The sequence below is a fragment of the Athene noctua genome, chromosome 13 (assembly GCF_965140245.1).
Source record: "Athene noctua chromosome 13, bAthNoc1.hap1.1, whole genome shotgun sequence".
Classification (NCBI taxonomy): domain Eukaryota; kingdom Metazoa; phylum Chordata; class Aves; order Strigiformes; family Strigidae; genus Athene; species Athene noctua.
This window is the reverse complement of record NC_134049.1, coordinates 24007881-24011973: the sequence shown is the minus strand read 5'-3', so window position 1 is coordinate 24011973 and position 4093 is coordinate 24007881.

Below are 4093 nucleotides of genomic sequence, written 5' to 3'. Positions count from 1 at the left end.
GGTACTTCTTATTCTGGGTAAAAGTTCTCCCTCTATTACTGACAGCAATTGCCCCAAGTGATCATTGATGCGGAGGTGACTGGGTTTCTGCTGAGGAATTCTGTGGGGATGAAGTGCTAAGGCTTGGACAACCAGCCCAAGCCAGAGTTGACTATAGATGAATCCTGTATATTTTATAACTGAAACCATTGTGCTAGTAGGTATTATACTAAGTTATAACAACCCACTCATGCTGATGTAAAAAGTGCTAAAGCACTGAAGTACTGAAGCCTGAACAACAGGCCCCAAGCTGAAGCTGCTAACTTGGTATGTAATCATTAACAAAATATCTAAACTCACTAGTGAAAGATGAAGCTTTGACAGAATATTATCAGTAGTGAGGATGAAAGGCCAAGAGAATGTATCCACCTTCCCTCGTTTAGCTTGTTCAAGGCTGAGAACCCCAGTATCTGGCCTTGTTAGAAACTCCATTGATTTCCTCCCTGAGCCCTGGCCAGGCTTTGGGTGGAATCCAACAGGAGAATGGAAACAGATATTTTCTGCTCAGAACAAAGGTGCCAGTTATTCTGACCTGCTGATTTTTGTTATATAAGGCTGAACCCACTTGCAGCAGCTTTGGAAGCCTCACCTACGGGTGGACACACCGCGTAGGATTTCCCACTTGCTGGGACAGGCTCTCCAAATCCTCCCTGTAACCAGGGCTGCCCAACGCCTGCGAATCTGGATGTATGCAAGTGGTGATGTATCTTTCTTAATCACTATTCTCTCTCTTGTATAGTAAAGATTTACCTTTTTTTTTTTTTTTTTTTTCTACTTGTTGCTTTAGGTGCATGGGGTTTTTATACGTTTCATATGTTCAGGTACAATACAACTTGACTAATCACGAAGACCCGCACTACTCACAAGTTGCAACAAGGCTAATGCCGGCTGCCTGTCTATGAACAAACATGACGGGGGGTGCAATGCGGCCCTGGAACAGCTGTCCAACACATAGTGACATCTCCAATAGTGACAGTATTCTTAATTTGATGGATAAATGCCCAGTAACTGGGAAGTTTGGTCAGCTTGGAGCAGTGGATCTGAGCAGAGGACTTCCAGTGGTTCCTTAGAACCTTTATTATTCTGGGGTGCACTGAATCTCATGGGCCCTTTCAGCAGCCAGCAAAATCCAATGCCTTGGAAGGCAGCAGCAGCACAAGACTGCACAGAAGCACCGATTATTCCAGGAATAGCCCTAAAATGTATGGAAACAGTATACAGGAAAGTGGCAATTTTAGAGGAATGAGGCTACGGGCTCTGGTATCCCCGGCATGCCTGAGCAGGCGGCATGCCTCGCACACCCCCAGCCCTTGTGCTCTCCAACCTCTTGGCTCAAGCAGATCAAACCTAGAACTCGGTGGGATTTGAAATAGCACAGCTGAGAACGAGGGAGACAAGTGGGAATCCTTGACGTGTCATCACACGCACCACATGAAAACTGCCATTCAACCCGGGAAGAGCTGCACCAGAGACAGTGACCTCTCTGACAGCGGCAGCGTTCAGCAGTCAATGGGACAATGCCCAGAGCTTCCTGAGGTAACTGGCAAGTTTGGTGTGCTCTGAGCAGGAGCAGAGGACTACCAGCGGTCGTGTCTGACCTTCATTGCTCTGGGGTGCGCTGAGTCTCACGGGCCCCTGAGTAGCCACCAAAAGCAACACCTTGCAAGGTAGCAGCGGCAGAACAGGCCAGCATCGAAGTTGCCCTCGTTTCAGGAATGGTGCTAAAATGTGTGGCAGTGTCCTTGGAGAAAGCAGATCTTTTGGAGGAATGAGGCTACGGGCTCTGGTATCCCTGGCATGCCTGAGGCTGGGCCACCATGTCCACTGGAGCGCACAGCAGCGTGACTCATGTTTGCCAGGAGCTCAGGGTTTTTCCCAACTCTTCCACATCACGATGACTCCCAGTGCTCTGGGAGACTGATCCAATGTGCCTTTGAAATCGGAAATGCATGGAATGGGCCACCCCATTCCTGACCCAGGGTAAAGGGCCATGAGTTTTTGGCTCGCTGCCCTGAGCCTCTCCACAGAAGCAGAACATCAAGGCCTCTGGCCTCTGCAATGACTTTGCTGAGCAAAACAGGTCATTCAGGTTGTGGGCTTCTTCCAGGGGAGTACACAGGCATCTCTTTGATCACCCTCCTACGCCTCAGTTTGACTGTGTCTGACAGGTTCTCCAATTCCCAAGCTGAACCCTGACCCATGGTTGGAAGAATTGTGAAGGCCTTGTCAAGTCATAATGGGACATGACTACGGAGATCCCAAGGAGCGATCACTTCATAGAGACTGGCCTGAAACTCTCACATTATGGATCTTCCTTTGTTCCCTGGGCTTGTGGGCAGAGAAAAACAGGTTGTTGCAGAGCCTCATGAATGTAAGGAAGGTGCTTGCAGCCCTTATTCCTGCCCACAAGCAGCTTCCCTCCAGCCCACAATACGTTTTTCCCAACTTATCCCACCATCTCCTGTGAGCCCATGATGACCTCTATGGAGAGAGATGTCCCCCAGTATTAGCCTGACTGTGCAATGAAAGCCCTTGGTGGTTGACTTGAGGTGTCCTTCATGACCAACGGGACTCTGGGACAATGCAAGCAGCCTGTGCTGCTCCAGGTTCTGCATCCTTCTCTCTTGTCTCCCTTTCCTCAAGGAACAAGGTAAGCCTGAGTCCGCTCCATCAGTGAGCCCTGTGTCACCTACTGCACTACTGCCTCTCCAGTAGTGGTGACTCTGTGGGCCCCATCCTCACCGCTTTCCCTCAGAGCGCAGCTGTGAGATGCTCTCTGTCAGGTGCTGTTGGGAGCTCACTCAGCACTGAGAGGCTTCCCATCTCTTCTGTGGGCTCCCTTAGGGGCTGTGTCTGCCTCCCCCCCACTGCAGTCCAAAATGCGGATGACAGTGGATCATCCTGCGGCAAGAGCAGGGCTCAATCTATAAATGTCTTTCAAAGAGGGGGAGGAAAGCTCCCTCTAGCGACTTGAGCACAGGGAAAGGGATAGCTCTTCCCCATAGATGGGATTCTAATCAGGGAGCCATGAGGCCATATAGGCTGGTGCAGGCAGCTTCCCTGCTCTCATGGATTGAGCTGAGAGAGCAACTGAGTACCACACAGTTTCTCACTCCCTCCTTCTCCCCGAGCACTGTGAAGGAGAAAGTAAAGCAGAAGGCTCAGGAGTCAAGATAAGAACATGAAGGGATCAGTCATCCATTGAAGTCATGGGCAAAAGACAGACTTGTTAGGGGAAGAAAAATACAACATAAATTTTAATAAACCAACAACACTTAACAGACAGAGTAGGACCATGAGAAGCATTACCATATCTTGAAAACAGCTTCCCCCATCCCTCCCTTCATCCTGGGCTCAGCTTTGCTCCCGATATTTCTACCAACTCTCCACCAGTGGCGCAAGGGGCAGGGAATGGGGGTGCTCTCAGTCCTGCTGCTTCTTCCACCTCGGGGTCGGGGACTTCTGCCATTCTTCCCCTGTTCCAGCATATTCCCCTTTCATAGGAACAGCTCTGCACAAATTCTCTCCAACATCATGTGTCCCTCGCACAGGCATGTGGGTCACCACTGCGTGTTGCAATCCTCTCAGTGCCAAAAAAACACAAGGCTTTCCTCCCATAGGGTCCTGGCCTTCTTCGGGCACAGTCACCTATTCTGACGTGGGGCCCCCCAGAGGCCACAGGTGCATCTCAACTCCACTGTGGACCTCCACGGGTGGTAGAGGGGGTCAGCCCTGTCATCTCACCGCAGGATACAGGGGAGTCTCTTCTCCAGCGCACCTCCCCTCCTTTCTCTTTCTTCCACTGACCTCAGTGTTTGCACAGATGTTCTCTTCGCAGCTCCTCCTCACAATTTCAACTCCTACTTCCAGATTCCCCTCCTTAAATATGTTATCACAAAGGTGCAGCTAATTGGCTCAACCTTGGCCAGAGGTGGATCCAACTCAAAACCAGGGAAGCTTCAAGAAGCTTCTAACAGGGGTCTGCCACTGTAGGTAGCCCTGCTACCAAAATCCCCTCCACTCACTCAAACCCAGGACACCTGCTCAGGGCATT